Below are 26956 nucleotides of genomic sequence, written 5' to 3' on the forward strand. Positions count from 1 at the left end.
CTACTAGCCGAGACAAAATTATGATTTTCGTTATCTCTATTACTGCTCATGGATGAATTGATGAGAATAAAGTTATTTTAAAAGAAAAACATCTTGAAAAACGAATATTGTAAAAAAAAAGCAAATAGAATATGGCGATAGCATAAACATTAATTTCCATAAGCCATTCGCGAAAAATCTGTTTTGCTTTCATGTAATCGCTAACAAATCAAAACACTTTAATGCGGCTTTGGTGAAGATAATTTACAGACAGAATTGTTTTTATCTGAAGCAATTTTGCTTAACCCTATTCCGTTGCCTGAAAAAAGTTAAACGTCAAAATTTGTTTATCCATCGATAGTTTGGTTGTGCGATCATAGTTACCGCTCAACTTCAGAGTCAAGCAGACGCTTTTACGCTACAGCTAATTCTGGAAGTCGATCCCAAGCTTAAATTCTTTTCGTTTCGCTGCGTTATCTCATCGCCGAGCCGTTGTGTGTTTCTGCGTACTACGACTCTGCGATGGTGCGCCGCGAGAACACATTCCGCATAGATTATGCGGCTTTGCCAAAAAAACCGGACTATGCGAAGGTGCAAAATTTCGTTGGAACTGTTCTGGGTTTAAAGCCAGGTGAAGTGATACGAATTCAGTGTAGCCGAAGTCTCGGATGTGCTTTCGTGAAGGTCGTCGACCTGGCGTTGGCACAAAAAGTGTGCGAAGAACACGACGGAAAACACGAAGTGATAGTGGAGGGAGAGAAGAAGATCCCCCTGCGAATAACGATGGAGGACGGAGCAGTGGAGGTGAAGATATTCGATCTGTCTGAGGACGTGTCGGACGATGCGATCACAAAATTCCTATCCGCTTACGGTGACGTCATCTCAGTGCGTGAACAGATGTGCGGTAGCGATCAACAATATCAATTTCCGAATATCTCCACTGGTGTTCGGATTGCGAAAATGATTGTAAAGCACAACATTGAGTCGTGGGTCTTTGTAGATGGTGAATCGACGTTCCTATCTTATTTTGGCCAACGTCAAACCTGCCGACACTGTCGGGAATTCATCCACATCGGCGCGTCCTGCGTACAGAACAAAAAGCTGCTTGTTCAAAAATCGTATGCCGATGCCACGAAACAGCCAGCAGCAATGTCAACAAAAACAATTGCGAAGCCGCCAGCCTCAAAACCAGCGTTGCCGAGTCAATCTACGTCGGGACTGAGATACCCGCCACCGAAGAAGCAGAAGCAGCAGCAGCAGCAGCTGATGCCGGTACCTGCAACAAAACCGATCGACACACAATCGGAACTACATTTTCCACCGCTTACAACCCCGATCATACCCATATCGGGTTCGAAGCAACCATCGGATAGCAGGTCGTTGTCTAGTACTTCTGGTCAACAAACTCCTGTTACTGGCAAAGCCGATGGCAACGAGACAGACGAATCAGCAATGTCAACCAACAGCACACGTTCGAGAGGGCGCCGCCAAACTAGGAAACGGCGAGACGGCAGCGACGACGAGCGAGATCAGGACTTTTGAAAATGGATCAGTTCGCCAGTTACAACGTTGCCACCATAAATATAAACACGATCACCAACGAAACGAAACTCAACGCCCTCCGAACTTTTTGTAGAACGATGGAACTCGACATCGTTTTTCTGCAAGAAGTGGAGAACGAGCAGCTCTCCATTCCTGGCTACAACCTCGTCGCAAACGTTGATCACACAAGGAGAGGAACGGCGATAGCGCTGAAGGAGTACATACGTTTCTCTCATGTCGAGAAGAGCTTAGATGGACGACTTGTTGCTCTCCGCATCGAAAACACGACTCTAGCCAACATATATGCACCGTCGGGCACAGCCATGCGCGCCGAACGAGAGAGTTTTTTCAATAATACCATTGCTTACTATCTGCGGCACAATACAGAAAATATACTCTTCGCCGGCGACTTCAACTGTGTACTGCGACCATGTGACTCGTCGGGCTACAATAACAGCCCCGCTCTCCAATCCACCATACAGCAGCTTCAACAGCTTCGTCTCTCGGCTCGATCGCATGTACGTCAGCAATGGACTCTGCACAAAACTGCGAAATGCAGCCACACATGTGTGTTCGTTCACGAATCACAAAGCGCTTACTGCTCGAATATGTCTTCCCAGCCTTGGCCGCGAACCTGGTCGCGGTTATTGGTCATTGCGTCCTCACCTTCTGAATGCAGAAAACGTCGGCGAGTTCCAGATTACATGGCAATATGTAACCCGACAGAGACGGAACTTTCCAAATTGGATCACGTGGTGGCTGTCATACGCTAAGCCGAAAATCCAGTCCTTCTTCCGATGGAAATCTCGCGCGGCATACGGCGAGTTTAATGCAGAACACCAACGACTGTACTCGCAGCTTCAGCAAGCGTATGATGGTTATTTCCAGAATCCAGCGATGATAACTACGATTAACCGCGTGAAAGCACAGATGCTCGCACACCAGCGCAGCTTCTCGCAGAACTTCATGCGCATCAACGATACCTTCATTGCAGGTGAAAACATTAGTACGTTTCAGCTAGGAGACCGACGGAGGAAAAAAACCGTTATCACAGAGCTGCGTGGCGAAAACAACGAAACTCTAAACACCTCCGAAGCAATCGAAAACCATCTGTTTCGTTACTTCAAGGAATTATACACAGCGACAGAAGAAAATGATGGAGCACGGCACCCTTTCCAATGCGAGAGAGTGGTACCCGAAAATGACGAGTGCAACGAAGCTTGCGTGGCAGAAATTACAACATCCGAGATTTTGTCGTCTATTCGTACATCGGCTAAAAGGAAGGCTGCGGGAAGCGACGGGTTACCCGTCGAATTTTACCAACGTACATTCGATGTCATCCACCGAGAACTGAACCTCGTATTAAATGAGGCTCTGACAAATGAGCTACCCCCTGAGTTCGCCAACGGAGTAATTGTGTTAGTGCGAAAGAGAGGAACGGCAAACACCGCTCGAGGATACCGCCCGATCAGTCTTCTGAATGCGGACTTTAAAATTCTCAGTAGGATTCTGAAAGCACGTCTCGAGCTCGTGATGAGGACTCACCACGTGCTGAGTGGTGCACAAAAATGTTCCAACGATGGGCATTCAATTTTCGAAGCCACTGTTTCTCTGAAAGATCGAATTGCTCAACTGATAGCGAGGAAGCAAAAAGGGAAGCTGATTAGCTACGATCTCGACCATGCTTTCGATCGGGTATCCCTTTCTTTCCTTCACGAAACAATGCGGCAGCTGGGAATAAACACAACCTTCGTCAGTTTACTTGCACGAATTGCCGATCAATCCTTTTCTCGTTTGCTAGTTAATGGACATCTTTCGCAGCGTTTCCCCATCGAACGGTCGGTCCGACAGGGAGACCCGTTGTCGATGTTACTTTTTGTCATTTATCTTCTAGGTCAGTACCGAGCGACAACTCGGTACTGACCTAGTGGTGGCGTATGCAGATGATGTATCTGTGATAGTCACCAATATAAATGTGATTGAACGCATCAATGGACTCTTTGACGATTTTGAACGAGCCGCCGGTGCAAAACTAAACAGACTGAAAACGGTTGCAATCGACGTCGGGCTCATTGATGGAGATCCACTGAATGTGCCGTGGTTGCAAACTGCAGAAAAGGTAAAGATCCTGGGCGTGTTTTTTACCAATTCAATTCGCGCAATGATTAAAATTAATTGGGATGTGCTTGTATCCAAATTCGCACAGCAGTTGTGGTTGCACTCGCTGAGGAATCTCAATCTTCAACAAAAAGTGACACTATTGAACACCTTCATAACGGCAAAGATCTGGTATGTAGCATCCATCGTCCCGCCGTATTGTGTCCACACGGCGAAAATAACGGCAGCTATGGGCTCATTTTTGTGGCGCGGACTACCAGCGCGGGTTCCAATGGAACAAATGGCGCGTGACAGAGCATCTGGCGGAATGAAGCTGCAGCTACCGGCATTGAAGTGCAAAGCGCTGCTAGTGAATCGTCACATACAGGCACGGGATTCCCTTCCGTTCTATCAATCCCTTCTCAACCAAGGAATTTCTCCCCCCGCAGACCTTCCCTGCCTCAAGTTAATTTCCCAGCAAATTTCCATTCTCCCACCATTTGTTCAAGAGCAGCCCTCTAGTGAACTAATACATCGCCTGTTTTTGGAGCGGACGGAAACACCACGGGTCGAAAGGAAAAATCCTGGCACGAACTGGAAGCGTATATGGTTAAACATCGCAACGAAACAGCTGTTATCGAGCCATCGAAGCAGCTTATACTTGCTCATAAATGAGAAGACGGAGCACCGAAAATTAATGAGAACCATCCAACGTGCGGACGGTGAGAATTGTTTGCATTGCAATGCTGTGGTTGAAACGCTGCAACACAAATTCAGTGTTTGTCCTCGAGTAGCACACGCATGGGCTTTTGTACAACAGAAGATGACGATGATACTTGGAGGCTGGCAACGACTGTCTTTCGAAGAACTGCTGCGCCCAGCACTATTAAACATAGGACCAACAAAACGAAGTCAAATATTGAAGATGCTTATATTATACATCACCTATGTTAATAAAGTTAACGTTAGAATCGATGTTAGTGCACTTGAATTCTACTTCATATGTGAAAGCTAAATTATTTTGTAAATAATCTTTTAAGAACATTGAAATAAACGATACAATTTTACAAAAAAAAAAAAAAAAATCATTGCAACGATGTTCTACTGCAGCGGTGGATCAACAAGCTGCGTTACTTCCTTGATAAGAGCAATTCATCTATTGGAAGCAGTTACGTAGAAATTACGGTATCAAATTTATAGTACATATATTATAATTGATATGATATAGTAATTGCTCAGCTAGATATTGAAACGGAATTGCAGGAACAGTTTATCGAAAATATTTTGTGATATTTTACCTCTTATGAAATGCTCCTCCATATCATTTTCTGGTATCATGTTCATATGTTTGTGAGACAGATATATTTTTTTCTACACGGTAGGATATAAAATTACTCAAAGCAATGAAAATTCACCCTAAAATTTGTAGGTAATGTAAAATATTTGAAAAATAAAACATTTACACAGATTTTTTTTTTTTTTTTTTTTTTTTTTTTTTTTTTTTTTTTTTTTTATAGTCACTTTAACACTCTTGGGTCATTCGTGACTTGTCCGGGGGTGAGATTTGAACTCGTGACTCCGGCGTGAGAGGTATGGATGCTAACCACTACGCCGGAGTCACCCCCCATTTACACAGAATCAACCGTTCAAACAAAGATTTCGAGCCCATTTGGTAAATCAACTGCACTATACGATAAATCTTAAAAATCAAAGTCAATACAAATAAACGCAATGTTACTCCTAATTACGCCCAATCGTTGAAAATATTTTTATACTTTATTAGCAAGCTTTTTAGCTCTTTGGCTAGTTCATCTCGTAATCGATACATAGTAGATGTACTGTAAATTTATTGGAGGCATTTGCCCACACACTTTGGGATTTTTGTTGGACAAAAGTCTGGTCCACTTAGAATCCGGACACTTCATTTATTATATGTATAGCAGCACCTCTAGTAGTCGAATTTGGAAGGTTTTCACAGCGATTCGTTTTAAAAGTACACGTGTTTCAGTGATGAAAGTTTCGTCGTGATACGTGCAGTATTAAAAAAGTTGTACTATATGAAAGACGAGAAATGAAAACTGATCCTGCTCACCATTTTTTTGGTGCTGAAAAGCTTGGTTTTGAGTCTGCAACTGCGAATTCTTTGCCAGATCATCAGTTTCTGTGTAAATTTATCGCCAAAAACAAACTTGAAATTGCTGGGAACATCACCCACATTTGGGGGCCTCCCTTAGTTCAGTCGGTAAAGACGCTGCTACAAAGCAAGACCATGCTGAAGGTGACTGGGTTCAATTCCCGATCCAGTCTAGGAATTTTCTGGGTTGGACAATTTCTCGCCTTTTCTGGGCATAGAGTATGATTGTATTTGCCACACAATTATACTAATGCAGAAATGGTACCAGGCATCGAAAGCTCTCAATTAAAAACTGTGGGTGTGCATCTAGAACACTAAGTTGAGAGCACGCAATAAGCTAATATGCGATAATCAATAACCTTGAAATGCGAAGAAGAAGCAGAAGAAGAAGATCACCCACATAAATCGGATCATAGTGATGAACGATATGAACACGTTCGAAGTTCGAATGGAAATGCGGCTTCGGCAATTTTCGTTTGGTACCAACTATGTGTTGTTTCTGTTAGGAAAGACACCTCTAAAGTCTAAGTATGGTAAATTTCGATGGATAAAATTTTCGTTAAATTTCTTAAGTTGTTTAACTAGCATCACTATTTATCCCATATTCCAAGCTTATTGCTAGATAAATTCCCCGCCGAATGGCATATTGCATGGCACATTTCACATTAATGCTTTGGAGAAATATGCGTTACATACCCCATTTTCAACCCCCAGTATAGTGAAAAAAGACGTATTCCTTCGTCAAAAACACCGCTGAATACAAATAACCGATTCTTTCCTCTCGATGGTGCCACCTTTTCACTGTGTTAATTTCAACATTATTGCATTCATCACTTGATCATCTTGTGCCATTCTTCAGCTACCTCCGGCATTCCTTTCGATACTCTAGAAACACATAACGTTCACGGCGAGCCGAATCGCACTCCTGTGATGCTGAGTAAGACATCAACTAGCCAATTTAATAAATCCCCAAAGCCCATAAAACGCGAACCGTCTTCAAGCTTCGATCATCTCGTGTAGAAACTACTCCTACCGGCTTCTGCGCTCGTGCAGCCCCGTCCATTGCATAACGGCTCTATCCCAAGCGAAACAAAGTCTTCAAAAGGAAGCAGATCCACCCGAACCTGCAATTATATAATTTAGATAATCTCTTCCACCATGAACCCATGGAGAAGCACCAACGTCGGTTTGTGAGCGTTTCTTCTGTAAGCCCTCCATTTAAGCGCAACAACCTTCAAAGCAAATCCCTCAAATGAGACCTTCGAGGGCCGGTGGCAGTGGTGCCTCGTCGTCCTTGCCTAAGCCTGTACAAGTAGCACCATCCATGGTGGACCGGCACTGCCAAGGAGAGCAATTTTCAATCCATTTCTCGTTTTAACTCGCAACAAAACTACACTAACAAAGTAAAACGCCCTTTTCCACGAAGGCCAGGCAGCTTCAGCTGGGATCGGCAAAATCGTGAATAAATAATAAAAAGCGCGCGTCTTATCACTCGGTCGTAATCACTGTGTATCTTTCTCTCCCTGTACCTCCAACTCAGCTTCGCAACCACAAAGGGCGTGAACATGTTTGCCCACGAAACGCTGAACCGTCGCGGGGTATCGGTTTTATTAATTCCGAGCATTTATCATTATTATTAATTTCCACGTTATCAGTTTTCGCTGCTCCGCGGTGGTGGAGGTGCATTTGTCGATCTTGATTGTTTTGTTCCGTTTCGTCTGACCTGGACACACTACTCCATTGAGAGGAGCAGCACTTTGATTGCATTTCACGGGTAGCCTAGCTACCTGTCAGTTTGCATTCGGAGATTTCAATTTTTAGCTTCTCCGGCAACACTATCCTATTCTCCGGTCGCCGCCATCAATCCTATAATTAGATTGTTCGTCCGAAAATGCTAGGATATTTTACACAAACCGAAAGGAAAGGTGAACTGTCAGCTATTTTCCTCGGTCGTAGTTGGGATGCAGCAGTCGGCGAAGATCCCTGCTGTGAATTTCGTACCCTTCTCAAGCGGCTGTTATTTGGTTCGGGTGATGCAATAGCATTATTTATGTTACAATGTTGGCCTTAGAGGTACAAGCGGACACCTATGGGGGTACCAACGTGTCTTTGGAATTGAGATATATTGCCAAAGGTAGCAAAGGAAAAGGATACGTTTTGTATTTTGCCTTGTTTCAAACCGTGTTTGAAGTGGGTCATCAAAGGTGGAACCGCTGGCTGGCTGGGTTGGATCGAACAATAGAATCATCGGAGTAAAGTTAACACCTTGATGTGTGTTTTGTTGCTTCTAGGAAGTGGAATTTCGGAGATAATTGAGTTATGTTTCATTTGATAAAGCTTTCAATCTGGCAGTAAAAATGTAGCGATAATTTGCTGTCACAGGAAAATATTGCACATTTTGGATCAAAACAGGCCTCTTCGCTAAAAAGTAGTCCCTAGTAAAATTTATAATTTTCCATTTTGAATGTAACAAAGCGCTACAATTTAAAATAGAGTACCCTATCGACATCGGAGAGTGTGGATGTGCCCTCCTCTCCAATATTTGTTAATAAAAATATCAGTGACATTCTAATTTAATCAAAAATAACGATTCCCAATTCAAGGAAAACTAGTTACATCTCTTTGGATACAGGCAAAAATACTATAGGATTTGGATTCATAGTACAACAGTTATGTTCTGAAGCCCTGCGCTTTGGTCAGATAGCGTATAGAGCGTCGTTGTGCCAATTTGGTCGTGGTATATTTCAAATATGAGAGAGTTATTGCAGTTGGCTCAAAAGTGCCTGAGTAAAATGCAAGTTCTTTCGATGATTACCTGTAGTTGTTGTAGTGAAGATATACATTATACACCCATATTCTCGTTTATGTCTTGACTTATTTGTCATACAGAAACATTTTTATTTGATTTTGTGTGGTGGATGGGTTTCGGGCGTGGACGGGCATATGGGTGATAATCTTAAGTTTACGTTAGGATAACGTTGAAAAATTGAGAAATGTATCGCTTCAGTTTGAGAAACACTTCACTTCGCAACCGATGAACCATTCTGACGGCCCACTTTTCCGTGCACGCGCCGTGTGTTGGCAGCAGGGCATCACAATATCAGTTTCAATCGACCAAATTGATGCGACGAAGAGACTGCTGCCTTTCTTTTTCTGTTAAAGTCAAACAGCTTCGCAGCATTTTAGAACCTCAGTCGGCGTGCACAAACAAATCTCGCGTCACTTTTCAAATAGACCAATGTAACAAATGTAAACAAATCGAGTTAAGCGATACAAACTATTGCTCTTCTATCATTGTATGTGATACAAAAACATCCATCCAAATTTACTTTCATTTATTTAAGATAATCATTGAGCAAACATTGTCCAATGTACAGTTTGAAATGATGGTCACTTGATTGTTACTTCGGTCATTCGGACTGCCTAACATGATTGGTGCTCATTTTCCAAAGGCGGGGCCAATCTAAAGTTAGGTACTACACTCTGAAATCTGTGAAAGGGAATCTAGTATCATGTAGACAAAACGTCCAATGTAACACTCATTGATTATGTCATTGAGAAAAATCGTCCAATGTAACATGTCCGATGTACAACTCGACTTGTCAAAACGTCCTATGTGGTTTTTTCTATATTGTAGCATGAAATTCAAAGTAAAATTGTGATTTTACCGTTTCTTCTGAATTTTCAACGTTATTATACACTGACTACATTAAAAATAGTATTGCAAAATGTATTGTTTTTAAACAGTTAAAATAATAATCTGTCGAACTTCAACTTCGATTTTCTCAAAATGGTGGATATGTTACATTGGTCTATTTGAAAAGTGACGCGAGAAATATTCAATCCCTTGTCTCTCTTTCTCCCGTCGCTCCATTGGTCTTCCTTTCAAGCTTCGGTGAAATGGATGAGCGACAGAGCGCTCGACTTTGATAGTTTTCTCTTTCATGAAACACATCAACAGAGGTTTCATGACGTATATGACGGAAAATGAAATTACAAATTTAAAGCATTTCTCACCTGAAAACACTTGAAGATAACACGTTATATGTTTAATTTATCTTCCATCCACATATTTATCAAAAAAAAAATTAACGAAAACGGGACATAACGCATTTTAAACAAATTGAAAGAGCGGTGATAGAGTGTTCGTGAAAGGGGATTGAAAGCCATAATGAGGTTGCGTTTAACTAGAAAATAGACGTTACTTATAGCGAATTCGTTTATTATTCAGTTCCAACCTGGATCGGGTATCAAGATTGGGTCTGCTTGTTTTCTGACAAACGTCAGTTTGATCGTTTGTTTTTAAAACCCAGCTCAGGTTGAGGTTCGCACTGACAAAAAGTTCGGTTTCGCACTGGGTTGGAACTGGTGTTAACCCCGATAATAAACGAATTCGCTATTACATTGAAAGCGATGAGCAAAGCAACGACGAGAAGATCCACAGCCAGCGTTTCCTTCTAAGCGTGCTTCTTTTTCATTATCATTTCTTGCTGATAGTCTAGCTAGGCGTTATAGAAATGAAGCGTTGAACACGTGTGTATGAGAGAAATAAAACTCGAGTTCATTTTAGAGCTTCGAAAATGTAGAGCCCTGGTTGGCAGGGTCCAATATTGGACAGTTTGATGTTTATGAAGTTAACTGATGGTACTGTATTTTGAGCTTGATCTCTATACATTCTTAGGTGTTCCTTAGAAGATTATCATGTTGGTGTACGCTGATTGAAAGAGTAAATTGTATTAACATTGAGCAGTCCATAGTTGGGCGATGTTGAACTTGTGGTACTTGCACAACATTTCATGTGAGTACCAAAGTAACCATATAATCACAAAATAACTTTTAATTAAGGTTCAGAGTGAGACAATGTCACTGAGATATGGTTAGTTGGGTATTCAGATGACTATTACCGTATGCGTGATAATGTTTGCATCATTGAGCAATGTTAAAATTAAAAAAAAAATCTCAAAAATTTCGTTTTCGAGTTTGTTTTTTATTTATTTAAAGGGAGGATGTTTCTCAGAGTCTTAAACTATGTTATTCATCGATCGAGTTTCCACTTGCTGCAATTACGGCCTCCACACGCTTCCGGAATGCACGGCAAATTCTAATAATGTAGTCTGGATCCACTTCTCTCCAGGTACGGGTCAATTTTTGTCTGAGGCTTTCTGTACTCAGGTTCCGTTTAGAACAGGCCTTGGGCTTCATGACGCGCCATATTGAGTAATCGGGGCTAGATGGCGGCCACATACCCTTCGTCCAGAACGGAAGATGTTCCTGCAACCACTTCTGAGTGCTGCGGTTCGAGGTGTGGTACGGAGCCCCATCTTGGTGAAATACAACATTTGGCTTCGGACCGTACTGTTCTTTGATCCACGGAAGAACATACTTACTTAAAATCCCGATGTAGACCTCCGTGTTGATCTTATCGCCTTCTGGAATAAACACCGGGTCCATTTTTTGCCATCGGAAGCCACCAATCCAAACACCATAACGCTAGCAGGATGCTTGGTCAGATACAAATTCTTGTGCTCGTCAGCCACGTCTTTTACCGGAAGGGAACTAATATACCGGTCGGTTCTGGAATTTGATACGGGATCGACGGTAAACATGCTCTCGTCGGTGAACAGGATTACCGGATTTTTTCGCTTATAAAAGGTCAAGATTTTCTTGCATCGTTCGACTCGTAGGTCCCGGATGCGGTTGGTAATCTTGTGAGTTTTTTTTTCCGTGCCCTCAACTTCGCCCCGCAATCTTCCTTTCTGATGTTCCGTGCCGTAAAGTCACTGATCCCGTGTTCCTTTGCCATTTTCCTTATTTAAAGGGTGTCCACGATGAAATTGCCACACACAAAATTGATTCGCAAAATTCGAGTTTTCATCCGATTGCCATCAAATTTTCAGGGATTGAGAAATAACTATTAAACTTCATTTTACCAATTTACTCGTATTTTATTTACAGTCCATACGCAAATGCCCGCACCTTGGCCTTAACCCCGGCCATAAGATTCTGCACAACCTGTGAATCAACCGTTTTTTGCATGTAAACCCATACTTTCTTCAGTTCCTCGACTGTCTTCACTACCTTAGGTCGTTTAAGAAGGTGCTGCTTCATAATCGCCCAGTACTTCTCGATGGGGCGGAGCTCCGGAGTGTTGGGAGGGTTGAACATTTTCGGCACGAAATTGACCTTATTGTCCGCATACCACTTCAGCACGTCCTTGGAGTAGTGGCATGAGACCAAATCCGGCCAGAAGATTGTTGGGACGTTGTGGGCCTTCAGGAGAGGAAGCAGCCGCTTCTGGAGGCACTCTTTTATGTACACCTGTCCGTTCATCGTGTCCTGGGTCACGAAAGGTGCACTCCGCTTCCCGCACGTGCAGATGGCTTGGCAAACCAGGAATTTCTTCGCAAATTTGGATATCTTCTGAGTGCGGACATGCTCCGGAACGCTGAACTTATCCTTGGCCGTGAAAAACAGGTTGCCGGGGATCTGTTTGAAGTCGGCCTTCACATATGTTTCGTCGTCCATGATGCAGCATTCAACTTTCGTCAGCATGTTGAGGTACAACTTCCTGGCACGGGTTTTGGCGGACTTGTTCTGCTTCTCGTCGCGATTAGGGGCCTTTTGTACCTTGAACGTTCGAAGCCCAGCCTTAGTTTTGGCCTTCTGGACAAAACTTCGGCTTAGGTGCAGCTTCTTAGCCACATCCCTAACGGAGGCGTTCGGATTTCGGTTGAAGGCCCCAACTACGCGGTTGTGATTTTTGGTGTTGTACGGAATACTTTTTCCTTCACTTCTGGGTTTCCGATCGGTGGTCAACCGTTCCTCGAACCGCTTAATCACTCGCGACACCGTGGAATTCGCGATTCCCAACGTTTTAGCGATGGAACGATGCGAGAGATCCTTGTTCTCGTGATGAATGCGCAAGATTTTATCACGCACGAGCTGTTCTTTCGACTCCATTTCCGCGAGTTTTGATCACAGGACTTTAAAACTTGCAGGATGTAAATAATGCACTATGAACTAAATCCACCCAAATTTTCATTAAATTCTACCCAACGGTTAAAAAGTTAGAGCAATTTCATAGTGTGGCAATTTCATCGTGGACACCCTTTAACGCACTGGATTCACCCGAATCTTTCTTTTGATAGCAGCGATAACCCTCGGAACCCGAGCTGACCTCGGACGACCTGTGGCCACCTTTGTGGATAGTTGTCCTTTTTTTTCTCGGTCTAAAACCCTTTTGACGGTCCACCGGGACACTCCCACGGCGATTGAAATGTCTTTTTGCGACAATTGCGCGTGGGACAAATCACGAATACGCTGCCACTTCGTCATGGCGCAACTGTCAAACTAAGTAAATCATTTTCTTTTATACACAGCCTACTACGGTATGAGCTATAGGTTACGTGCATGCAAAGAAAACCAAGGCATTGTATGCACAGGTGAAACGGGAACCTTATTTGTACGATGATGCAAACATTATCACGCATACGGTACTTTAAAAAAAGCTAATTCTGGTTGTATCTTTTTTTCGTTTGCATGTAACACTGTTTGGTATTACTAACCGCACCGAGCCTTCATTCTGGGTGGTGAGCAAACCTGAATAAAAAGAAGAAGATGACCATGAGCCCCTTCTCCGAACGAGTGTTTTGTTGATGGACCTGAGCAATTCTCTACTTTTTTTTAATTTGTCGGCTCCGATTTTGAAGAAAATTTGCACAGTTTTTCTTTTTTAGTAAAGATGCCAATTTGTGCTATCTGTTCTTCAAATTGAATCACGACTACTTTTCTAACAGGGCCTGTGTAAAAATAGCACTAATGAGCTAAAAATATATATTGCTGAAATGGTTTGTTGGATTGATTGGAAAACACCATAGCAAGAAAGCAAGCCGTTTTTGCAATATAGGTATGTTTATTTCATTAGTGTTTTTCTACACAGGCCCTATTGAAAAGTTAGGATTCATTACATCTGATACCATGAAAAGGTATCGTTACTAACAAAACTAAAAAATTCATTTGATGAATATTGAGCTAGAACTAAATGAATAAAAAAAAAAAAAAAAAATATATATATATGATGTTGAAACTAGCGACCCTTACTGAAGGAGCAATTCCATTCAAATTGACGATTTTTTAATTTTCTTTTTTACCCTTCTTACAAAGAAGGGTATAGATATCACTTGAAAAACCGACTATCGATCCGAGGCCGAGTGTCATATACCATTCGACTCAGCTCGACGAGATCGGAACATGTCTGTGTGTGTGTGTGTGTGTGTGTGTGTGTATGTGTGTATGTGTTTATGTGTGTATGTGTGTATGTGTGTGTGTGTGTATGTAACGAAATGAATGCGCTCACGTTTCTCAGCAACCGCTCAACCGATTTGGACAAACTCGGCGCCAAATGATAGGTCTTAGGGTCCCATTGAACGCTATTGAATTTTGGAATCGGTGAACCGGTTCCGGAGATATGGCCGGAATAAGATCCGGTGAATATGGGCATTCACGCTGGATTTAACGGAAAACGTATTAAAACCATCATGCGACACATCAAATTACTACAGAATTCAAAACTAAGATCAATGCAAGTCGTGTTAAGTGTTCCAGACCACATTGGACACACTTGGACATGTTCCGGGTACCCCGGAGAAGTTGCTTGAATATGAATTGAATTAAAACCCATTAAATCACATTAAAATACGATGATAAGGTGATTGGTAGCCCCACCAAATAGACTACACCCGGATATATTCCGGGTACCCCCAGGCAGTGGCGTAGCGTCACTGGATTACACGGGGGTGGGGGGCTTGGTCACTGATAATGACAATAAAATAAATAAACTTGAATAAGTAAGAAGGGTCTGATCACATCATAGGTGGATAAATTCGGGTTTTTTTTTATCGAATGGCATTGTTAGTTTGCGTGGGTATGATTTTATTCTCCAGAAATTTGCATTAAAAGCCATTATTTACGTTTGGTTGTTCCGCCTACTTCAATTGTGATCATGTCAATCAATAAAAATAAAGTGTTCTAAAACCTAAATATAAACAAGTCGACGTAAAGTGCACTGATTGAATAGAATTTCTCGTTTCATTCAACTAATTTTAATGTCAGTTTCAGGACACTAAAATTTACTAGACTTTTTAGTAGTGTGTAGTTAGGGGAAATGACGGCTTCGGCATGCCAGACTATTTTCGGCAACCCAAATTGAAACACTATTTTCACTGGATTTTCTTACGAAAACACTTCGCTGAATGCATACAAACGATTCTTTATGCTTTCAGCTTCAATTTGACTAGATTTTTACCACTGAGAAAAAGCAATTTAGCAAGGTTTTCTTGAAATGCAACACACGCACTACAAATTGTAGCTGATTTCGAGTTGCCGATAATAGAACAGCATATTTACATGCAGTTCAAATGGAACGGTTGCCGAAGAAAAACTGGTTGCCGACAATATTCGCTCTCACTAGAGAAGATTGGAGCTTTGTAAAAGCGTTTCAAAACAGTTTTTAACAATTCTTTCGACTGAAATTGTTAGAGCAGCTGGCAGCAAAAGATTGTAAACAAACCAATACTGCATATGTGTGCGTTTCTTAGAGAAAAAGGCTATAGAAAGAACGTCGCTGCTTAGGTTGCCGAGAATACGTAAATTCCCCTATTTATGTTTCAAAAGCATACATCATTAGCAATCATCGTGCAGAATACATGCGAAATCTCATCAACTTAGTCAGTAAAGGTGCGGCAAACCATGGTTTGATTACCAAGATTCAAGAACATTATGGATTGTTTTTTTCTGATTCAAAGACAAAGACAAAGAAAATAATTTTGCATTACCACACAATATAAACTGAGTGAAAAAATAGACAGCAATTCGCCAGGGTTTTATTCATTGTCTTCAATTTTGCATAGTTGTATCAGAGATCTTAACGGTAGTAAGTCAAATACTCAACACTGTAGTAGTGAACACCAAAAACATCTGTCTGTACCTAATGTAGAAATTGTACCTATCTATCTGATACTAAATGAGTTTGAATGGTGAAAACAAGCAGTTAATCACAAAGATTGCTTTTTACCGCATACATCTTAAAAAGTTATCATAGGAAATAAGTGTAACACCATTTGGTTAAAAGGTAAGCAAAATCTTCAGTTGTATTTCAATGAAGTCATTATTAAAGATTATTATTTTTAAATTTTTTTTAATACAGGAAGCAACATGAGTGAACGAGCATGTTTTACACTAGCGTGAACAAGAATCTTGTGAAGGAGGGGCAATTGTTTTTTCTATGGTGCATTTAATCTGGGGATGGGAGTACTCCAAAGTGCGTTAGAGATGGTAATGTCCAACCACCACTGTTTCCCTACTGTTCAATTTAGCTAATTTTATTTATTTTTTACTCCGGTGGTGGTTCATCTTCTTCAATGGAAACTGCTTTCAGACAGCCAATGGAATTGACAATTTAATCATGATCAGTTCGTCAAATGGTTGCAATAGTAGGGCTTTAACCGAAATGATACATTTGCTGCAATGTTGTTGCCTTGGTGGTTGGATTCAGCTGCAGTCACTTTAGATGGTGGTGATAGCACCGCCAAACCGATATGAATGACCAATAAGAATCGCATCTTCCTTTCGCATGCACACTGCGTCGACAAGTACAAGGTTCAAACAGTGCGCATAGCAGTGAACAAACAGTATATTGCTCTTGATCAATCCAATCTGGATCAGTGGTGTTGAGTACTGGCCCTGATGAAGTCTGCAAGTAGTAGACGAAATACGCGTATCTGTCAAAAGAAAATAAACCAACACATTCAAAGTTCTTCATAAAAGTATATTGCTGTTTTCGTCCTTGCCCTTGGCTTGTACTCCAGCAGTGCTGCCAGCCATTGGGCTGGCACCGTCAAAATATACTGCCAACACCTGCTCCCAAGAAATCTGCATCGCTGTCAGGACCTCAGAAATAGTATTGAAGACGATCATCGCGTCTGTTTTCAACACCCGTCTCACACCCACGAATGTTTCCGTCGGCCGATCATTATCAATATACCTGATGACAATCGCCAACTGCTCGTGGTGGCCACAATCGCTCGTCTAATCTGCAATGATTACCACTGGTTTTCCTCGCAAGGATTTCGCAATGTTCCGTAACATTACATTGTGCAACGAATTTTCGGTTACTTGTGTACTGGCAATTTTTGGCACCTTCCGCCAAGTGTTTTTTCCAGCACAGGATCGTAGTTAGCTTCCGAATGTTCACGAAGTGGTCGGCCACCTTTACAAAGTATGCGCATAGTATTGATGAAACGTTCCATTATATAGCGATTTTGTAGCCGCTTTGCCTTACTAGCAGCAATCATACCTCTTTTTTTGGTGGTCCAGTTTTTCGTCGATACCCTTCCTGATTTTGAAATTCTTCCACGCGTCCATACTACCAACATGGGTATCACTGCGATTGTGTTTGCCCAGCATATTGGTCGCTTTCTTCCAATTTCTGAACCCTGTAGAAATCGTTGTAATAATGTTTTGCGGCATGCTCTTCTTTACAGGTTAAAAATATAAACCAAAGAAAATAAATTCTTCAAGGTACTGGTGTCATCTTTTATACAGTTACCTTTCTGAAATTTTGTGCAGTACGTTTTATATATTCTGAAGGTATCGTTACAGTTTATTTTTGACTATTTCAAGGTTTTGTAAGCCCTTATATGCTGTTGTAGTTACACTTAACTATTACCGTTGCGAGTACGTTGAACTTGGTCATTTTTAGCGAAAATTGTAGTTCTATTTTTTTCAAATTTTGACCTAAATACCAAGACTAATACGATCATTAAAGAGGTTTAACAAATATGTAACGACTGGAACAAACGCGCACAAAACTATTTTGACAAGCGAGTACATGATTGTTAACGGAATGACGACTTGTGCGAAGGATTGAGCATGTCCACCCTATCCCAAAGTACCGCCAGTCGGAGTGACAGAAAATAATGCCGAACATTCAACATGTTTTAAAGATGATATAAAGGACAAACCCGAATTTATTGCAACGCACATAAACAGCTGTAACTTTTTAACCACCGTAAAAAATGACTTTAAATTTTCAGAGAAAATTCTTAGACGAATTTTTAGTAACACAACAATAGATCAAAATGTAATGGCAAACTAATACCCGCTTTTCAATTAGGGAATCCAAAAACTGTCTTTAGACTTTGTACAGTTGCAAAAAAGTCCATCCTCAGAATTCCTTGAGGTTCTTTTCGAAATTTTTAGAACTATATGAGCTTTTTTGAAATTCTTCTCAGAAGACCTCTGGAATTATTTTTAGAACCCTTCTTGACTTTTACTCAGAACACCTTGGAACTAAAATTCCCTTGGGGTTTCAGAAGAATTTCCTCTGTATTCTTCAGAATTGTTCCCAGAATTAGCTTGAAATTATCCTCGGAATTCCCTTGAAATTTTCCTCAACATCCCTTTGGAATTTCATTCAAAATTTGATTCTCTCGGTATTCTTTTCGAAATTATCTTGGAACTATCTGCAGGATTCATTAGAAATTATTCGCAGAAATTTCATGAAATCATTCCTAGAAATATTTTCTTTTGGAACTGTCCTCAGAATTCAATATCCTTTACGTTCTTCTTGGAAATCAAGTTTAATTTGTCTGTCCATTCATCAAAACGTTTTAGTTTTTCTACCAGAAATGTTCAATAAAACTTGCCCCTCCATTCACCAGAACTGTGCTATTTTTAGATCAGGAATTTTCAATTCAGCTTGCCCCTCCATGCAGCAGAATGTTGCAAATCATACACCAGAAATTTTCAATACAAACTTGCCCCCAGAAAACTTAACACCAGAAAGTTTGAATTGACCAGAACGATGCAAATTTTCCACCATTAATGTTCAATTAAATTGCTTCTCCAATCTTCTGATTGATACCGATTTCCTTTTTCCATTTTCCACCAGACATTTTCAAATAAAGCTTGCCCCTATTTTCATATTTTTCACCAAAAATTTTTCACTAAAGTAGCTTCCCTCCAATCATCAGAATGGTGCAAATTTTACACCAGAAATTATTATTAAAATTTGTTTCTTTATTCAACAAATTTAAGACCAAAAATTTTCCGAAACGCTTGCCCATCGGTTCACCAGAATGGTGCAGATTTTCCACCAGAAATTAAAAATTCAGATTAATTTTAAATAAAGCTGGTGCCTTCATTTACCAGACTAGTGCAAGTTTTCCACCAGCAATTTTCTGTTCATTTCATTTATCAAAGTGATGCAAATTTCGCACCAGAGATTTTCGATAGAGCATGCTCCTCCATTCACCAGAACGGTGCACCAAAAATTGTCAGTGAAGTTTGTTTCACCATGCACCTTTGTGAAATTTTCAGGCTTTGCCTCTTCATGCAGAATGGTGCAAATTTTCCACCATAAATGTTCAGTGAAGTTTGCATTCATCAGAACGATGCAAATTATGCACCAGACAAATTATTAAACCATGCTTTTACATTCACCACAGTGTTGTGAACTTTCCACCAGAAATTTTCAGTTAAATGTGCACCTCCAAATTTTTAGCGCGATTCAATTTTTGAACTAGAACCAGAAATAGACGAATTTTTAACCTTAAATTTACCCTTTTCTTTTAACCCTCCATGAACAAACTTCAAAAAAAAAAATTACACCATAAATTTCTTGTAATCACCAATGTGGTGCAATCTTTGGACCAAAAAATTTCTTTGAAGTTTGTCCCTTCATGCACCTTTGTGGTGCAATTTTCAGGCACCATCTCAAAGGAATTGACGCAATAAAAGAGTTTCAATTTTACCTTCAAATCAAGTTATCAAGAAATCTAGATATTTTTTATCATGTGGAAATAAAAATCTTATTTATAAAAGGTGGAGCAATTGCCCCACCTTGCCCCACCCTGTGCACGCCAGTGATGTTCGAGGAAGTCAAGTGCTCGAAAGGGCTGAGGAATATTTCGAATATTATATCCAGAAATTAAAATCGATTGGATATTCTGAAGCATCAGGATTGAATACTGGTTTTCGCCTTCTTCGTGTTGATAAACAAGCTCTTTTCATCTCAAACGAGGAACAGCATGTTGCCGGAAGCTCAAAGATGCCAACTACAGTGATAGTACCTGTCGTACCGAGCTATGAAAGCCTTACAACTGTACCACCAATGACATCAGTTACTTCAGTTCAATCGTACCAAGAATTCACTCAACCAGTCAACATCGAGATATTCAACCAAGGCATTGCAGGAATCCAGGTATCAACGATAGACGTGGGACTACATCCACTACCCCGAAAAGAAGCACCGTGAAATCAACGAAGGTATTAGAAAGAATCTTTTCAACTTCGAGCCTGAGGCGGACGAAGTGAATGAACTCAAAGAACTTTTAGAAAACATGAAGGAAAAGTTTTCCAATGCATCCACTGCAAGAAGTGAAAAATTATTAATTTTACCGTTATTGCCTTATTCATGATCAACACAAAAAGTTATGGATCAATTTAATGCTAGTAAATATATTGCAACAAAGGCTAAGTTGATAAAGGAAGGTCATTCGTCAAAAACCGCAAAATATGGCACAGGCTTAAGTGATGAAACAAAATTTGCAGTAATAAATTTTTTTGAAGATGATGATATAAGCCGGGCAATGCCTGGTCAAAAAGATTATGTGTCTGTGCAGAAAGAAGGAAAACGACAAGCCATTCAAAAAAGATTACTAATTATGACTTTGAGAGAAGCTTATAAACGATTCAATGAAATTCACTTCCATTGTAAAAATTGGATTCTCTTCATTTGCAAAACTCCGCCCTAAGCAATGTAAACTTTTAACCAGCTCTGGAACCCACAATGTTTGCGTGTGTACAACGCATGAAAACATCAATCTAATTTTACACAGTTTGAAAAAACATAACCAATTAAATGATGTAAAAACGTTCACTGACAGCCTACTTTGTGAAAACAAGACAACATATTGCTATCTACGGTGTTGTGAAGATTGTCCAGACTCTTCCGCATTAGAAAACATTTTATTAAAACAATTAGAGGAAAAATGCATTGATCAGCTTTCATTTGAACAGTGGGTTACCACGGATAGGGATTCGCTATTACAAATTGTAATAACGACTACTTTTCCAATAGGGCCTGTGTAGAAAAGCGCTTATAAAATAAACATTTTAATACATTGCAAAAACGGCTTGCTTGATTGCTATGGTGTCTTCGGGAAAGTTGTGCAATATTAAAATGCGATTCTTGAAAAAATAAACACGGTTAAAAAACATGTGTTTTTAATAAAAATGTAAAAATCGTGAAATTTTCAAAAAACCATAACTTTTTTGTTTTTGAGTTAACCATTACCAAACTTTGCCAGTAGCAAACATTATGAGCTTCAATGAGGCTTAAAACGAAAATTTTCAAAAATGCACTTTTTGAGAAATTAACTTTTTTAATAATAAATATAATTTTTTTCATTGATACAAACGAATTTTTTTACAGTGTATATTTTTAACACAATTGCCAAAATAATATCTACTACTTTGCTCAAGACACCAAATCAATCGATCAAAGCGTTTCGGCACTATATATTTTTAAACTCATTAGTACTATTTTTACACAAGCCCTTTTCCAAAAGTAGTCGTGATTCAATATGAAAAACTGAGAGCACAAAATGGCGCCTTTACTAAAAAGGAACAACTCTGCAAAGTTTCAGCGTAATTGGAAATGATCGGTCAGGATCGATTTGCGAACCTTCGTGGAATGCCTCGCCTGGTTTACGATTCAAGGTTGGATTCTGTGATGATTAGTATCACAAAAAAAATATGATTATTGACAATAATCATAACAATCAACTCGTATATATATTGAAATACATATAAAAAAGGTAAGGGACGGTCCCCCAATTGAAGTGATTTGGACGGGGAGAGTGGAAATGCCAACTCCCTGTTGATAACATTTCGTGGATAAAAGGCGGGCTCTTCTCCCCACTCATTGGGGCATCTTCCTGTTTGCTGGAAGGAGATTCTTTATTGTTCCGTAGAAGCGTATAGGCGACTTTGCCTATCGATCTACCCAATCCGTTTTTGGCCCTTCATACAGTGACATGTTGACGACAATCAGCGGTTATTAAGCTTGATCAAGACAAACAGAGAAGAGAGCTCACTGCTGTCGGACTTAGTTTCCGTGCTACAATGGGTGGTAAACCACTATCATCATCGTCATATATGTTCCAATGATAACCATGGTTCCAGTTAAAATTGAATACTACTTCCAGTACCACTTCAAGCACATGCAATCGAATTTTGCTGAACAATCCAGAAATATTGCACGGATAAAGCAGAAATATCACGCATTTCACACGAAACTGGACAAAAGAGTCAGATTTCATTATCCGGATAATGTGCGCGTCTGTACCCCGTACAGACTATGGCTTATATCATGTATCATACATCTAGTTTTCAGCGCTGATTGCAAGATAGCCTATATAACATGATATCAACTATAGTCTGAACGTACTATTAGTGGAATACCTGTATAACGAGAGAGAGAGAAGGATTAGTAATTTCCGTTTAATTCCACTGCCTTATTTCCTTATCCTTGACCGATATGCGTATTTTGTCTACAATGTTCAGACTTCTTCAGTGTCTTGTACTAAAACTCGACTATTAGTTCACGACACTGAAGAAGTCTGTACATTGTAGACTAAATACGCCTATCTGTCAAGGATAAGCAAATAAGGTAGTGGATTTAAATAGAAATGACTAATCCTTCTCTCCCTTTACACAGTATTCACTTACTAAAAAGTGTAATAAAAATGCGAGTTTTCATCTAATCGTCTTGGTGTATTGCTGTTGTTGTTGCTGTTGCTGTTTTCGGCAAAGTTGTTTTAGAGATCATAACCTTTTCGCTGGTGGAGAGTAGTTCGGAATTTTCTCACTACATAGCTCTAGAATATATGTGAAATTATCGCATGTGATATATCTCGAGATCATGACTAGATAGAAAGTTACTGTCGTCGAAAAAGTTGTTGATGAGATCAAAGCCTATTTCTTGGTGCACAATAGTTCAAAATTGTCTCAATACGCGGCGCTAGTATACACGTGAAATTCTCATATAAAATATCTCGAGAATCTGACCAGATAGAAAGTTACTGTATTGGGCAAAGTTGTTCAGAAGGTCAAGACCTTTTCGTTGATGGACAGTAGTTTAGAGCTTTCTCACTTCGCGGCGCTAGTATATATGAAATATCTCTAGATCCTTACCAGATAAAAAGTTACTGTCTTCGGCAAAGTTTTTAAGGAAGTCAAGAACTTTTTGTTGATGGAGTAGTTTAAAAAATTCTCACAACGTGGCGCTAGTTTATGCGTGCAATTTCCACTGTGGACAGTTGGATCAGTTGATCAGAATTTTCTCACTACTCGGTGCTAGTATACACATGCAATTCTCGCATATACAACCGCTCGAGATCCTAAACAGATTGAAAGTTACTATTTTCAGCACAGTTGTTCAGGAGGCCAAGGCCTTTTGGCTGGTGGACAGAAATTAATTTTTTTTCACATGATTGCGCTTGCATACACGTGCAATTCTCACATTAGATAAATTTCGAGACCTGCTAAACAGTCATCGGCAAAGTTGTCCAAGAGATCAAAACTTTTTCGTTGGTCGACAGTACATGATTTTCTCACTACGCGGCGCTAAAATATACGTGAAATCTTCGCATACATAATATCTCGAGATCCTAAACAGAGATAAAGATATTTTGGCTGATGAACAGTAGTTCATAAATTTCTCAAAATTTGGTGGGCAATTCTCGCAAATCTAATATCATAAAATAAAAATCACAATTTACATCCGCCTTAAGATCCGGATAAGACAAATATTCTGGATTTCTTTTTCTGGTGAAGATTTTCATGCAGATTTGTAGATACATAAATTGGGGTGAGTCGTTTCACTTGTATACCTATGATAAATTAGTGGTAACACGTATCTCAGATGGAAAACATTATCTTAAAAGATCAATATAGCTGAAACTTCCACCAAATTAATGTTTAGAGTCTCCCTTTCGTTTTAGACTAATTTCAAAATGATTTATCAAGGGGTCTAGAATAAAAAAAAAGGCCTGTATTTACGTGTGAACTAGACTGATGCACAATTTGACTTCTTCGCTCCACAGTGCTGAAATGGTTTCAAATCGAGTCCTGATTAGCCTCCCAAAGTTACAACTCATTTGGGTAGAAGCAGATTTCGCACAAGCCATTTGAAGTTTACACGTAAATTACTATGGGAAATCTCAACTTTTTGTTCATTGCCTTCTATTCTTTTTCCATATTGAGCTGCGAAACAGTTCAATAACCATTCTTACAGAAAATTTTCTCAGCTACAACTTTGCTCAAGATCGTTTCTATATAAAACGAGACAGGAAAAAGTTATTAATTATTTAATAGATTGGTTAACTTATGACATGATCAAGCAGCTGCTCTGTAGGCAACACTGTATTTTGCAGTGTGACATAGTAGCCATGATTTGTGTGTCCTATTCAACGCCCCAGAAACACCAATGTTGCCTGCTGAGCAGTTGATTGAGCATGATCATAAGACATCAGCGCATTGAACCATTGATAACTTTCGATCCTTGCATTTAATCAAAAAGTGATTTTCAGCAAAGTTGTAGCTGGGAAAATTTCCTACAAGTAGAATTGAAAGTTTTTGAAGCAGACCGATATGGTGCATTATAAGATAGACATGAACAAAAATCTTGGTTTTACCATACAAACTTCAAATGGCTTGTGCCATCTCAGTTTCTCACCAAATGGGTTCAAATTTTGACAGGCTATTCAGGATCCGATTTGAAATCGTTTAAGTATTGTGGAGCGAAAATTTCAAATTTCGCATCACTCTAGTGTGCACGGACAACGAGACTAGCTCAGAGAGTGAGGCACTTTTGCTCAGTTGAATAGAGAAATTTATAAAACCGTACACTCCCGATCATAAGTTTAAGGACACCCCCTAAAAACGTCAAATTTTCGTTCTTTTTAGAAATTTGAAAGATTTTGAATGGAAATACGAAGAGGCAAATTTCTCAATATCATTTTCAAATTTTGTATACCAAAAGTTCACCCAAAGTTAAAATATTTTTCAAAAGTTACTCTGAAGAATCATGATTGATTTTTTCAGAATTTGTTCGGGATCTCGAGCTGTAGCTTATATGAGGATTGAACGTGTATACTAGCGCAGCGCAGTGTGAAAATTCTGAACTACTGTTCACCGGCCAAAAGACCTTGACCTCCTGAACAACTTTGCCGAAGACAGTAACTTTCTATTTGGTCAGGATCTCGAGATATTTTATACGTGGAAATTTTACGTGTACACTAGCGCCGCGTAATGAGAAAATTCTGAAACATTGTGCACCAAAAAATAGGCTTTAACCTCCTGAACAACTTTGTTCAAGACAATATATTTCTACCTGGTCAGGATCTCGAGATATATCACAGGCGAGAATTTCACATTTCACTAGCGCTACGTAGTGAGAAAATTTTGAACAACTGTCCACGTGCAAAAATTTTGTGATCTCCTGAACAACTTTGCCGACGACAGTTATTTTCTATCTGGTTAAGAACTTGAGATATTTTGTATGCGAGAATTTCACATGTATACTAGCACCATGAAGTGAGAAAATTCTGAACTACTGTCCACCAGCCAAAAGACTTTGACCTCCTGAACAACTTTGTCGTAGACATTAACTTTTTATCTGATCAGCATCTCGAGATATAGCATATGCGAGAAGTGTACATGTATACTAACGCCACGTGGTGAGAAAATTCTGAACTACTGTTTACCAGCCAAAAATTCTTGACCCCCTAAACAAATTTGCCGAAGACACAACTTTCTAGCTGATCAAGATCTTGAGCTATTGAATAAACTAGAAAGGAACATATATACTAGCGCCGCATAGTGAGAAAATTCTGAACTATTGTTACTCGATAAAAAGATCTTGACTTCCTGAAAAACTTTGCCAAATGCATTTACTTTCTATCTGGTAAGGATCTAGAGATATTTTATATGCAAGAGTTTCACCTGTATAGTAGCGCCGCAAAGTGAGAAAACTCTGAACTACTGTCCATCTGCGAAAAAACCTTGACCTTCTGAACAACTATGCTCAAGACAGTACCTTTCTATCTGGTTGGGAACTCGAGATATTTTATATGAGAATTTCACGTGTATAGTATCGTCGCGTAGTGAGCAAATTCTGAACTATTGAGCACCAAACAATAGGCTTTGACCTCCTGAAAAACTTTGTAAAAGACAGTAACTTTCTATCTGGTCAGGATCTCGAGATATATCACATACAAGAATTTCACATGTATACTAGCGCTACGTAGTGAGAAAATTCTGAAGTACTGTCCGCCAGCGACAAGGCTTCGAGCTCCTGAACAACTTTGTCGGATACAGTAACTTTTTATCTGGTCAGGATCTCGATATATTCCATGTTGTAATCAATGAAGTAAAATCCCACGTAGTATTGTCACAGTTTACGCGGTTTCCATTTACATTTTCCCTATAATCCGCATTTTTTAGGTGTTTACTGTAATCAAAGTTTAGCTTGTTTAGACCAAAACAAGTTTTTTGATGAATACTCGTTGGTTTCAGATCGATTGGTAACTCAGCAACAAAATGGCAATGGAAAACTCATGTGTGTTGTACAAAGTACAACAGCGCGAGTAACGGAGGGTTAAAACTCTATTATGTTAGCATATGCGTTTTACTGCTATAATATTTTTTAATAATTTTTTCAAACTTTTTGTTTGAGCTAATTTTACCAAGAGATGAACTAGCTTTCGGCTAAAAATCTCTACAAGTAAATTTAAAAAAAAATGTTATTTTACCTACATCCATGATTAAAATTGTATCAACCGTTGTTACAAAAATATGTGGAAGAAGAAACCACAAGGCACAATAATTTTATTATTTCCTGCTGGTCGGGCTGTCATTACCGTTTTCAACCATTGGTATACAGCAGTGATTACAGAGATCAACTGTTAGCACTTGAAAATGATTAAGACTACTGGATTAGTTATCGCTTATTAAGCAACTTACAGCTTTCAGCTCGCCACACAATCAAAATTCCGAGCGATGCAACGAACTCCGAAATCGTCCCAACACTGACATCTCGCGGAATGATGAACAATACTGTTTGTTATTTTGAACGATTCG

The 26956-nt window shown here is 39.7% G+C and overlaps 1 pseudogene; it reads left to right on the plus strand.

Annotated features, from left to right (window-relative positions):
• Positions 1-1619: 1619 nt before the first annotated feature.
• The window catches only part of LOC135702315 (uncharacterized), a 37239-nt pseudogene continuing 11902 nt past the window's right edge, over positions 1620-26956 (plus strand).

Source organism: Ochlerotatus camptorhynchus, unplaced genomic scaffold (assembly GCF_037179485.1).
Source record: "Ochlerotatus camptorhynchus isolate MF236.1 unplaced genomic scaffold, CSIRO-AGI_Acam_v1.1 ptg000191l, whole genome shotgun sequence".
Taxonomy (NCBI): Eukaryota; Metazoa; Arthropoda; class Insecta; order Diptera; family Culicidae; genus Ochlerotatus; species Ochlerotatus camptorhynchus.